This window comes from Oncorhynchus keta, chromosome 36, assembly GCF_023373465.1.
Source record: "Oncorhynchus keta strain PuntledgeMale-10-30-2019 chromosome 36, Oket_V2, whole genome shotgun sequence".
Classification (NCBI taxonomy): domain Eukaryota; kingdom Metazoa; phylum Chordata; class Actinopteri; order Salmoniformes; family Salmonidae; genus Oncorhynchus; species Oncorhynchus keta.
In genome coordinates this window covers 11,347,764-11,361,272 of record NC_068456.1, presented here as the reverse complement: position 1 = coordinate 11,361,272, position 13,509 = coordinate 11,347,764, and the positions used below count along the sequence as shown (strand labels likewise).

Below are 13,509 nucleotides of genomic sequence, written 5' to 3'. Positions count from 1 at the left end.
TATTTCATTCGTGTGCAGATTACAGGCTGTGCTGCAGCTTTCAAAAGTGTTTATTTGATCCGGGTGATGGATGCAGATAAGAGTTGGAGCAGGCACCTGTTGCACTGCAAATTAGCTGGAAAGGGATTTTTTTTTTAAATGGACCAATCCTCTCAAATTACAAGCTCCCAACAAAGGAGGAAAGCTTAGACCAGAGTCCAATAGGCCTTTTCTTGATGATCACGTTGAGTCACACAATTGTGGTATTTCAATCATATTGTGTTTTTCTCAGAGAACTGTATAAAAAAATGTGACACACAAAGTAGCCTAACGTGACTTATAATGGATCAGATTGTGTTGTGCTCCAGGCTCCTAGTGCTAACACGGACTTCCTTCAGATGAACTCTTTGTATTTTCTCATTAGGGTTTGAATGAGTTTGTCCTCCTTTCACACCACAGCTACAGCTTTCTATATAGTATGTGGTGCTCTGGAATTGTAGCAGGGAGTGTGTAGGCAGTCAAACACAGTATTTGTTGACTTAACACGATTACTGCCTTTAACAATGTGTTTACCTAAGCTTCTCCTTCTGTGAAGTTCCACAAATGTCCCTTGTGATAAGCACTACCTCATGTGTTGTATGGTGGTGCGTGGAACTTTTCTCCCTGCATTAAAAAGTGACATTTTCCCCACAATCCCTCCCTGCCCTATCATTTTACAAGTAAAGCCTCACCCTGAGGGTTCACACAACTATTCATCCGCCAATATAAAGTTTAATGTCGGCCGGTCTCTCTCCTCCCTTCCTTCCTCTGTGGAATATACTGAAAATCATCCACCTATTTAGTCATATACAGTTTCGTGTGAAAACTGTTTCCAGTCACGTTGTGTGAATCACCGCTGTTATGACAGACTCGTCTCAGAGTTCAAAGTCGCCTTATGGTCTCTCTCTGGATTGGACATTTGCCACCTTTGAAAACAACCACTGTTGGATTAAAGATATCACAGCTTGGCTGTGTGCCACTAACACCATAACACAGTCACAAAGCTTGATCAGAGTTAAAGGCCCAGTGCAGTCAAAACTTGATTTCCTGTGTTTCATATGTATTTCCAAACTAAGAGTTTGGAATAATAGTTTGAAATTGTGAAAATCATGATAATACATTTTTCGTGTAAGAGTTGTTTGACAAGAACACCTGACATTTCAGCGTGTTTTGGTGGAATGGAGTTGTTGCCTATCTGGTGACATCACCAGATGCTAAATTAGTTAAACCATTACAGTATAAACCCTGTCTGGGGGCGTTCTACTAAACTATATGGAATTGCTTTAAGAAGGTCATACCAAGGATCATTTTGCTACTGGATTTGGAATTTTAAGACCCGTTGAACTATATATTTTTAATTTATTTGTCCTTACTGCTATTAGCCTATACAAACACATTGTATAACAGATTCACTACATGGAACAACATATACAAATCTCAAGGAAAATATATAAGAAAGATTAGGAAACACTTTTAAAAGCTTCTTTTATACATGTATTTAAACCCTTTATTTTTGGAACTAAACAGTCTCCATATATACAGTTGAAGTTTACATACACCTTAGCCAAATACATTTAAACACAGTTTTTCACAATTCCTAACACTTAATCTAAGTAGAAATTCCCTGTTTTAGGCCTGTTAAGATCACCACTTTTTTTTAAAGAATGTGAAATGTCAGAATAATAGTAAAGAGTATGGTTTATTTCACTCAATTAGTATTTGGTAGCCTTGCCTTTAAATAGTTTAACTTGGGTCAAACGTTTCGGGTAGCCTTCCACAAGCTTCCCACAATAAGCTGGGTGAATTTTGGCCCATTCCTCCTGACAGAGCTGGTGTAACTGAGTCAGGTTTGTAGGCCTCCTTGCTCGCACACACTTTTTTAGTTCTGCCCACAAATTTCTATAGGATTGAGGTCAGAGCTTTGTGATGGCCATTCCAATACCTTGACTATGTTGTCCTGAAGCAATTTTGCCACAACTTTGGAAGTATGCTTGGGGTCATTGTCCATTTGGAAGACCCATTTGCGACCAAGCTTTAACTTCCTGACGGATGTCTTGAGATGTTGCTTCAATATATCCACCTAATTTTCCCTACCTCATGATGCCATTTATTTTGTGAAGTGCACCAGTCCCTCCTGCAACAAAGCACCCCCACAACATGTCTGTAAACAATTGTTGGAAAAATTACTTGTGTCATGCACAAAGTAGATGTCCTAATCGACTTGCCAAAGCTATAGTTTGTTAGCAAGAGAATTTGTGGAGTGGTTGAAAAATGAGTTTTAATGACTCCAACCTAAGTGAATGTAAACTTCCGACTTCCGACTGTACTCCCATTAATGTTTTCAGCTGATGCTGGGGGAACTTCAGACGAGTCTTGTCGTGGGCATCCTAGTTCAAAACAACTGACATGTTTGTGAGAGCAGTGGTGGAAGAAGTACCCTATTGTTGTACTTGAGTAAAAGTAAAAAATAAGTTAATAGAAAATGACTCAAGTGAAAATCAAAGTCACGCAGTAAAATCCTACTTGAGTAAAAGTCTAAAAGTATTTGGTTTTAAATGTACTTAAGTATCACAAGTACATGTAATTGCTAAAATATACTTTAGTATCAAAAGTAAAAGTAATTGTATAAGTAATTTCAAATTCCTTATATTATGTAAACCAGACAGCACCATTTTCTTGTTTTTTACATTTATGGATAGCCAGGGGCACGCTCCAACACTCACACATAATTTACAAACGAAGCATGTGTTTAGTGAGTCCGCCAGATCAGCGGGGCGGCAGGTAACCTAGTGGTTAGAGAGTCGGACCAGTAACCAAAAGGTTGCTAGATCGAATCCCAGAGCTGACAAGGTAAAAATATGTCGTTCTGCCCCTGAACAAGGCAGTTATTATAAATAAGAATTTGTTCTTTACTGACTTGCTTAGTTAAAAAAATAAAAAATAAAAAATGTTCTCTTGATAAGTGTGTGAATCAAACCATTTTCATGTCCTGCTAAGCATTCAAAATATAATGAGTACTTTTGGGTGTCAGGGAAACTATATGGAAGTAAAAGTTATATATGAAGTAAAAGTTGTACAAAATATAAATAGTAAAGTAAAGTACAGATACTCCAAAAAACGACTTAAGTTGTACTTACTTACATTGACTCTGTACCTGTACCCCCTGTATATAGCCTCCACATTGACCCTGTACCAGTACCCCCTGTATATAGTCTCCACATTGACCCTGTACCAGTACCCCCTGTATATAGTCTCCACATTGACCCTGTACCAGTACCCCCTGTATATAGTCTCCACATTGACTCTGTACCGGTACCCCCTGTATATACCCTCCACATTGACCCTGTACCAGTACCCCCTGTATATAGTCTCCACATTGACTCTGTACCGGTACCCCCTGTATATAGTCTCCACATTGACTCTGTACCTGTACCCCCTGTATATAGTCTCCACATTGACTCTGTACCGGTACCCCCTGTATATAGCCTCCACATTGACCCTGTACCTGTACCCCCTGTATATAGTCTCCACATTGACCCTGTACCAGTACCCCCTGTATATAGCCTCCACATTGACCTTGTACCAGTACCCCCTGTATATAGCCTCCACATTGACTCTGTACCAGTACCCCCTGTATATAGTCTCCACATTGACTCTGTACCTGTACCCCCTGTATATAGTCTCCACATTGACCCTGTACCAGTACCCCCTGTATATAGTCTCCACATTGACTCTGTACCTGTACCCCCTGTATATAGTCTCCACATTGACTCTGTACCTGTACCCCCTGTATATAGCCTCCACATTGACTCTGTACCTGTACCCCCTGTATATAGTCTCCACATTGACTCTGTACCTGTACCCCCTGTATATAGTCTCCACATTGACTCTGTACCTGTACCCCCTGTATATAGTCTCCACATTGACCCTGTACCTGTACCCCCTGTATATAGCCTCCACATTGACCCTGTACCAGTACCCCCTGTATATAGTCTCCACATTGACTCTGTACCAGTACCCCCTGTATATAGTCTCCACATTGACTCTGTACCTGTACCCCCTGTATATAGTCTCCACATTGACTCTGTACCAGTACCCCCTGTATATAGTCTCCACATTGACCCTGTACCAGTACCCCCTGTATATAGTCTCCACATTGACCCTGTACCAGTACCCCCTGTATATAGTCTCCACATTGACTCTGTACCTGTACCCCCTGTATATAGTCTCACTATTGTTATTTTGCTGCTGCTCTTTAATGACTTGTTCCTTTTATTTCTTATTCTTATTCGTATTTTTTAAACTGCATTGTTGGTTAGGGGCTTGTAAGTAAGCATTTCACTGTAAGGTCTACAGTGAGTAGGCTATTGGTTGTATACCTGTTGTATTCTGCGCATGTGACTAATAAAATGTCATTTGATTTGAAATATTTATTTTAGTAACTCAATTGCATGATTACTAATATTATTTTATGTCAAATTATCCAATAGCCTATTTCAAAGTTGATGAGGCTACATATAATTACAACTTCCTCCCACTATTAACTTCGTATAGTCATTATTATTAAGCTACTCAGTATGACCATTATCACAGCAGAACACTGCTGAACTGAGTAATATATTTTTCTGTACAGAATGTTTCTCGCTACGGTCTGCGTGGTCGAGTACCATCAAACATGAAAAAAGTGTCGTGTCTGTTTCTCAAACGCTCCCTCCACTGTGATTTGATTTGGGAGACTGCCTGCGTTGTTTCGGTCGGCAGGTAATGGCGCCACCCCTCCCCCCAGCCCAGCTTCCAACCCAGCACAGTCTCACAGAGCACGTTATGAAGAATTCAATGCCTGCTGAAATTGGTTATGCGGAATTTTTGGGGGGTGTTTGAGAATCCTGCAGCTGAAGCGAAGGTTACTACCGTAGGCTATCCGGAAACATTTTCCCGAATGAAAAGGTAAGTTTGTTCGCGCTACTATTTTAGAGGAATGTGTTTTGATCTGTTGTTTTGAAAATACATGTAAATACATTGGGTTAGGATGTTGTTATTACACAGAACCGTTACTTTCGTACAACTTTACAGCCTTTATTTTGAGTTTTTAGGAATAATTATCAGAGTTTTTAGTTTTTGGGTGTGGTTCCAACTAGAGGCAGGGGAAACACTGAGTAGAAGTTTTAAATCTTGCGCATTGTCTGTGACTAACGGTATACAGAGCTGTTGAACTGAGGCACGGGATGCTGCAATGCTCGGAATCTGTTCATTGTTCTCTGGGAGTTGAGTTGACGAACGAGATGCTTTAAACTTCACTCGCGAGAAACGGTTTAACAGAAATGTTATATGTATCCGTTCATGTATCCACCCTTGTTCACATTGGAATGTCGCACACCGCGAAATGTTCCTATGTATCGGTGCGATTTATGTAACAACATAAACACATAACGTTGAAAGTATGTTATTCGAATGAATGAATGGGGACTTCCGGTAAACTACCCTACGTTTGATTGTGCTATTCCATAATATGGTGATATAGAGCGTTTATCTCCAAAATAAACTTTTACCTACGAAATAACAGAATAGCAGGCATGACTAAATTGAGTTCGCTATAAGCTATATGTTTGGACGCACCTGCTCTTCAGGCTACTTGATTTATCTTTGGTGGTTGGAATGAGGACAATATATTTGGTTTGTTTTGATAATTTCAATTTGATATTATACTGATTCCCCTGGCTAACAGCTGTCTTTGCTGCATTGTATAGTGTATTCACATGTAACGTTTGACATAAATGTGTGTAATTGAGAAATTGAAACTAATATTCTATTGTTCAATTAAAATGAGTGTATTATATTGATACGGGTTAGATGGACCTTAGTTTGATCAAAATAGCCTTAGTCATTTTCGTCTTCATTATGTGATAATTATGTTGTGAATTAGTGTGATCATGAGTCATGATGATTCATATTTTGTTAGGCTATTGCTATACATGTTGACCAGTCATCTCTTCACAAATACTTGTTATAGAGACAGACGGATCCACTATCATTGGACTTCCACTTTAACGTCAGAACATCAGTCAAATGAACTGATTTCACCATTACAAGACCGGTCTGCTTCACACTGGGTTCACCTCCAGAACTAATGGACCGTGTTAACAGGCTTTGGTGCCCATGACAGGCCAGGACTCGCTGCACTCTGGCCCACCCACTGTTGTGGTGGGGTGATGGTCTGTGTGTCATTGTAGGAAAGGGGTGTATTGACATACTAATGGTGTGTACAACGTTCCTTTTGCTGAAACCATAGGTCGAACTCTTCTTTCATAAGCTTTTTAACTCATTCAACTCATCACAATCAAATGTATAATCTGTCAGTGCAACTGTTGCATCAGGTGTCTGTATTAATGTCTGAGAATGATGGAAGGAATTTGGTTGACCCATAATGACATCACCAGGTCATGTCCTCTGAAAGGCTGGGTGGATTTCTTGTTGTTGCCATATTGCTCATATACACTAATTTCCTATCAGAAGTGCTAATGAGGTAGGGGCTAGGGGTTGGTTTGGTATAAGAATTTAGCGTCTCTGGGGCAAGGCGTGTCTGTGGGTTTTGGCCGTTTTGTGTCGAAAGCAGTCAAGGCTCATTAACACATACGGCCAACATCACAGCATCTAACGCTCTCCCTTTCTCTCTCTCTCTCTCTCTCTCTCTCTCTCTCTCTCTCTCTCTCTCTCTCTCTCTCTCTCTCTCTCTCTCTCTCTCTCTCTCTCTCTCTCTCTCTCTCTCTCTCTCTCTCTCTCTCTCTCTCTCTCTCTCTCTCTCTCTCTCTCTCTCTCTCTCTCTCTCTCTCTCTCTCTCTCTCTCTCTCTCTCTCTCTCTCTCTCTTCTCTCTCTCTCTCTCTCTCTCTCTCTCTCTCTCTCTCTCTCTCTCTCTCTCTATTCATTCCCCACCCTTCTATTCCTCACCCAGTTTTCACCCCCATTTTATATATGGCCGGTCATTGAAGGACACAATACAGGCCTACCATTTGTGACTGACATGGTTCATATGGGATTTCCCAAAGATTGTTGTTATTGGTGGAGTTCTGTTAGATCATTTTATTGTATTGTGTAATAGCAATCATATCGGTCATGGTAACACAGGTAAGATTACTTCCACACAAGGTGTTTTTGCTTATTGGGATCCCCTAGCAATGACAATTTTCTGTGCTGTAGATCTGATGTTATTTATGTTTAGGCAGGAAGCAGAGTAGTATTTAATCCAAGCTAAAAAGGCAGGGGCTAGCTGTAAACACAGAAGATGCCAATTTTTGACTTAGTTTATGTTATCCTCCGCTGCATTTTGTATTTGCCCTATGTGGATTCAGAAATGGCTCGGGGTTAGAAAAGCAAATGCAAAAATAATTACGAGTGGGAATCTATCACTTAGGCCTATGAGCAAATAAACAATTATTGAAAAAAGAAAATACAAAAACATTGTATTTACACATTCATCATCATTAAGCTCCTTTTGAAGTGTGGCTCCCAATGGAACAAGTGATGTAGGGCTGCCTTGGAAGTGTGTTTTAGTAACGTTACTGCCTCAGCTCCTGTGTTTGGGCTGTTGTGTTTCTGTTGACCTTACCACTCTTGTTTTATTGAATTGATCCCAAGTTGAGTTATCCCATCGAAATCAAATAAAACTTTATTGGTCGCGTACACAGATCTGCAGGCGTTAACGAAGGTGAAACGAAATATTTGTGTTTCTAGTTCCAACAGTGCAGTAATACAAACAAATGTAAGAAATATCAGAACGAGTCTGGAATATTTTCACTACATGGCCAAAAGTCTGTGGACCCCCCTTCAAATGAATGGATTCGACTATTTCAGCCACACCCGTTGCTAACAGGTGTATAAAATAAAAATTAGGCATACAGCCATGCAAATTCCATTAAAAAAACATTAGGAGTAGAATGGCATGTACTGAAGAGCTCAGTGACTTTTAAAGTGGCACCGTCATAGGATGCCACCTTTCCAACAAGTCCGTTTTTCAAATTTCTGCCCTGCTACAGCTGCCCCTGTAGTGGAAACATCTAGGAGCAACAATGGCTCAGCCACAAAGTGGTAGGCCACACAAGCTTATTTTAGTTGAGCAGTCTAAAGTGTATATATATATATTATGAGACGCGGGGGATGGCACACCAGTATCACCAGTAGTACATTTACCGTTAATTCCCATAATTTCTAATCTACAATGATTGTTTGGTTAAGGTCATTTATGTTAATGTGTTCAATATATTATGTTGCAAGTTTGCTAGCAGGAGCTTCAGGCTTGACCCAAGTTAATAGTGATACAATGTTTCAAGTTCATTGCAGACAGGCCATGCGTAGCCAATGTGATTTATAGGATATTTATTTTTATCAGGATATTTTCTGCCTGCAGGCTGCAATGTTTTTATTTGTTGGCTTTATGTAGGCTATTTTTACATAGTTGGCAATGGAAATTACTTTTAGAATTTTGATTAACCACATGATAATGATTTTGAGATACAAAGGCATTATTATAGATGAAATTAAACTGTTCCACGAAAATGTGCATATACAAAATCATAACTGGCACTCAGATGGTAGAAATTGTAAGATAAATTTGCACTCCAGATGGAAAAGGTTGTCAATCTGCGAAGGCCAGCAGCAGCGGGGGAAGAGGGTCGGGAGCAGATTTCTTTTTTTTTCTGGTTAGGTTATCTTGATCTCTGGCTCCCTCGAGTCATTTGTGTGTCTTAATTATTTAGTCACAGTGTGCTTAAAGCAGCAGACATGCTCAGTAGCCTACATGTAGTTGATTTTATTATAACACACATAGTGTAGGGAAAAATACTCGTTTAAAAATGTAGACCAATCGATTGGTCGAAAGAACAGATGACTAGTTCAACAAAGATTTGTTTTATTCGGGGACAGCCCAGGTGTGTATAAACAGCATGTACAGTATATGAATAGAAAAAGTGTGTACAGCAGTAGTTATATAGGATGAGCCTTGACTAGAATACAGTATATACATATAAAGTGGGTAAAACAGTATGCAAACATTATTAAATTGACCAGTGTTCAATGACCGTGTACGTAGGGCAGCAGTTTCTAAGTTGCAGGGTAGAGTACCGGGTGGGAGCCGGCTAGTAACAGTGATTAAAGTTCAGGGCAGGGTACTGGGCGGAGGCATGTCTGTCGGCGCCATCTTGCTTCTATCCATCCACCCCCCCCTGCTATGCTGAGAGTTGAGTTCACATGGCTTCTTGGCCCGGGTTCAGGTGGCACTTTATCATACAGATGGTAAGATGAATAAGCAGGCCTGGGTGCCAAGACAAAGGGACATTGAGTGCTGGATGCCTGCGAGAGAGAGAGAGAAACTGAGAAAAGTGATAGTGCTACAAAGTGTGACCAATTTTGCTGTGCGACCAGGAGTTTTATTTTGGGAGCCTAGCGACTAGGAAAAAAATCTCCCAGATAATTATTGTTGTACTGATAAGGCTCCGCTGTACAGTTGATTCCGAGGTCCTGAGAAAAAAGCACAACCAGGTCAAAAGATCTGGGCCCGGTTTCCCAAAAGCATCTTGTTCATCATTAGAACTTTCGTTGAAGCATCGTTAAATATCCAAGCTGTTTCCCAACACCATCAACACCGTTGTTACTAAGGTTGCACAAAACGCTCGTTATTTACCAACAGCCTCAGACCACTCTAAGTGTCTCAACAGATACGTTTTCCCCCTACCGCGTCTCTTTATACACAGGAGATCTCTGTGACCGCTGTTGACTTCACAATGAAGTTGACTACAAATACAAAGTTGCACAATGTCTTTGCAATTGTTACAAACAAGCGAGGCAGACAATACTGAGCCATTCAGACAGACTCTCGCTGCTCTGGAAGACCAGGTGCTTTCGCTCTTCGAGGCAGACGTGAAGAAAACTCTCAAAAGAGTGAATACTCGCCAAGCCGCAGACCCAGATGGCTGTCCCTGTCCCAGGCTGTTCCTGTCCCAGGCTGTAGTCCCCACCTGCTTAAAGGAAACCACCATCGTCTCTGTGCCCCAGAAAGACAAGGTGACATGCCCAAATGGCTATCGCCCCGTTGCGCTCACCTTTACAGTGTCCCAGAACTTTTTTGAGTTTATACTGTAGGATGCAAATTTCTGTTTAAAAAAGCTAGCCTTAGCTTTCCTAACTGCCTGTGTATATTGGTTCCTAACTTCCCTGAAAAGTTGCAAATCACGGGGGCTATTCGATGCTAATGCAGAATGCCACAGGATGTTTTTGTGCTAGTCAAGGGCAGACAGGTCTGAAGTGAACCAAGGGCTATATCTATTCCTGGTTCTACATTTTTTGAATGGGGCATGCCTATTTAAGATAATGAGGAAGGCACTTTTAAAGAATAACCAGGCATCCTCTACTGTCGGGATGAGGTCAATGTCATTCCAGGATACCCCAGCCAGGTCGATTAGAAAGGCTTGCTCGCAGAAGTGTTTTAGGGAGCGTTTGACTGTGATGAGCGGTGGTCGTTTGCTCGCAGACCCATTACGGATGCAGGCAATGAGGCAGTGATCGCTGAGATCTTGGTTGGAAACAGCAGAGGTGTATTTGGAGGGCGAATTAGTTAGGATGATATCTATGAGGGTGCCCATGTTTACGGATTTGGGGTTATATCTGGTAGGTTCATTGATACGTTGTGTGAGATTGAGGGCATCAAGCTTAGATTGTAGGATGGTCGGGGTGTTAAGCATGTCTCAGTTTAGGTCACCTAGCAGCACAAGCTCAGAAGATAGATGAGGGGCAATCAAATCACATATGGTGTCGAGGGCACAGCTGGGTGCAGAGGGTGGTCTATAGCAAGCGGCAACGGTGAGAGGCTTGTTTCTGGAAAGGTTAATTTTTAGAAGTAGAAGCTCAAATTGTTTGGGTACAGACCTGGATAGTAAGACAGAACTCTGCAGGTTATCTTTGCAGTAAATTGCAACACCGCCCCCTTTGGCAGTTCTATCTTGTCGGAAAATGTTATAGTTAGGAATGGAAATGTCAAGGTTTCTGGTGGTCTTCCTAAGCCAGGATTCAGACACGGCTAGGACATCTGGATTGGTGGAGTGTGCTAAAGCAGTGAATAAAACAAACTTAGGGAGGAGGCTTCTAGTGTTAACATGCATGAAACCAAGGCTTTTACGGTTGCAGAAGTCAACAAATGAGAGAGCCTGGGGGATGGGAGTGGAGGTAGACACTGCAGGGCCTGGATTCACCTCTACATCACCGGAGGAACAGAGGAGGAGTAGGATAAGGGTACGGCTAAAGGCTAACAGAACTGGACGCCTAGTACGTTCAGAACAGAGAGTAAAAGGAGCAGATTTCTGGGCACGGTATAATTTTTTCAAGGCATAATGTACAGACAAAGGTATAGTAGGATGTGAATACAGTGGGGGTAAACCTGTGCATATAGTGATAATTAAAGAGATATTGTCTCTAGAAATAGCATTTAAACCAGGTGATGTCACTGCGTGTGTGGGGGGTGGAACTAAATTGTTAGCCGAGGCGTGTTGAGTAGTGCTAGAGGCTCTACAGTGAAATAAAACAATAGTTACAAACCAGAACAGCAATCGACACGGCATGGTGACGTTAGGGAAAGGCATGCGTAGCCGGGTGATCATACAAGTCCAGTGCGTGGCTTCAAGCAGCTAGCGGCTCGGGGCTAGCAGGTTAACAGAAAGGCCTTAGAGGGATGATGCGACGGAGGGAAGTCTGCTGTGCCCACCTCGTGCAGTTACATCAGTTGATTGTTGACTTCAGGAAGCAGAGGAGGGAACATGCCCCAATCCACATCAACAGGACTGCAGTAGAGAGAGTCACAAGTTTGAAGTTCCTCAGCATCCACATCACGAGGACTTGTTTGTCACTTGTTAGCAAACGTTCTCTCTGGGTGGTGTTTTGAGGAACGCATGTTACATCTTTGGCTGTTGTAGCTTGCTAACAACCTGGCAGAATAGGAAGCCTACATTCAATGTAATACACGAGTTGAATCAAAACATGTTTTACACCCTAGTTCCTGAATTAATGCTTGGAGTCGTCACAGATCCTGTGACATAAAACACTAACTTTCTATCCTTGCATTTATTTGTCATTATTAACAAATAAGAATTGAATTAAAACATTGAACTTAAGCCCTGTACTAATTATGGCTCTTGCTTATCGCTTAAAATACACTGTATGTGTAACTATGCCTATTTAACTTTCACTGTGAAAGAGCTCTCCTGGGCACACATATCCAAAATAATGTAGGTCTATGCAGTTGCAAAATCGAATGCTTCTAACCAAAAGAGTCAACTATAGGCCTACTTTCATTAACGTGTACTTGTTGGATGGATTGGATGCGGCATTGGTGTCTAGCTGTAAGAAAAAAAAACATTGTTAGAAAATAATAAAGGTAAATAAATGATCTGCTACTTCTGGTCACGGATGGCAGGGAGAACACCAGCACCCACGAGCACCTGAAAAACAAAGCAATGAGTGATCTAAAGAGCTGACTGACAACAGCAAACAATGATACATCAATGGATAGATGTAATGAATTGGAATAAAGGATATTTTTTATCAACACCGCATGGCAAACAAATAGCAAAAATGAGGAAGTATAAATGAAAATCAATGTGTAAAGGAGCTCAGCTAAAGCTGAAATTCAGCACTACTGAGTGGACAGCGCCACCACATACTGTAGAAATAGATGGTTTAAACCATGACAGAGAGGTGGGGGTGTTCGTTTTATTGGCAGCTTTCACTGTCATATTTACCACTGCTTTTTAAACAAATATTACAATGGTTAAATTTCATTATTTAGAGCTTCTCATTTAGAGGCTCTAACGTCTGGGTGATCAGTATTTATTTCCAGAAAATGTAGTAGGCCTAAACTATAGCGTTATTATATTTAGGAAGTTAATTTCCTTGGAAAGATATCCCCCATGGTTCTCCGCCCATGAATATAACCTGCTTTGTTTAATAGAGACCACAAGCAAACCTGATCTCACACGCCCAACTGGGAGAAGAGAGGTATGGCTACAGAGCTTAAAGCAGCAGGAATGATGAGAGCGGACACTTGCACTTTCTCTTACGTTTTGCATAGCCTACAGGCTACCCTTTTAGGAGCGGGAAGATTTCCATGCAAAGACAAAAAAAATGGGTTATCAATATTTATTGAAAAGGAAAAAGCACAACGTTGCACCTTTTCGTTTTGAATTATGATTACATTTTTTGGTTGCACCCTAACTTTTCATTATCAATAGTTATTTCCTGAAACTGTAGTAAACTGTAGCCTAAACATATTTTAAAGCAAATTTCCTTGCTAAGATAGGCAAACTGCACCATGCTTCTCCACCCATGCATTTCATTTAGACCACCCATATAGCCTAAAGCTGCACTTGATCTCGCACACCCAAACTAGGAGAGAAGAGGTGCTATTGAACTTGAAGCAGCGAATGATGAGAGAGAGCGAGGGTGTAAATAGT

General features: G+C 41.1%; 1 protein-coding gene across 6 annotated transcripts in view; it reads left to right on the top strand.

Moving 5' to 3' along the window:
- The window catches only part of LOC118369621 (inactive ubiquitin carboxyl-terminal hydrolase 54-like), a 108,982-nt gene that overhangs the window by 26,678 nt on the left and 68,795 nt on the right, over positions 1 to 13,509 (top strand). The window contains exon 1 of one of the 6 annotated variants that reach the window (XM_035754133.2): positions 4,770 to 4,965. The exons of the other annotated variants lie outside the window; for them this stretch is intronic. The gene's annotated coding sequence lies outside the window, so the exon portion shown is untranslated. Of the gene's footprint in view, positions 1 to 4,769; positions 4,966 to 13,509 lie in introns of those variants that run through there. 6 annotated transcript variants of the gene reach the window in all.